Here is a 351-nt window from a genome sequence, read left to right as displayed (position 1 = left end):
CATAGCAAGACAATATGCATGTGAAGTTCTCAAGGAAAGAAAGACGACGGTGCGAAGAGCCGCGCGGTGCCACAGGCTATAGTAGTGCCAATTCAGCATCCCCCCCCCCTCACCTTCTCGACCCCCCTTCTTCCTATCTCTTACTATCTTTCCTATTCCCCGGAACATCCCTCTGAGTCCCTCCACCCCCCCAACTGTAAATTATACCCTCCCCCACCTCTTTCCCCTCTCTACATATCTCCCCCTACTTCCTATCACCCTCTTCTTACCTCCCTCTCTCCTCCCCATCGCCTCTCCCCTCCCCCCTTATCAGACGCCTCCGAACGCCATTCAGTCTGAGCGAGTGAGGTT

This window comes from Penaeus monodon, chromosome 23 (assembly GCF_015228065.2).
Source record: "Penaeus monodon isolate SGIC_2016 chromosome 23, NSTDA_Pmon_1, whole genome shotgun sequence".
NCBI lineage: Eukaryota > Metazoa > Arthropoda > Malacostraca > Decapoda > Penaeidae > Penaeus > Penaeus monodon.
Note: the sequence above shows the minus strand (reverse complement) of the source record.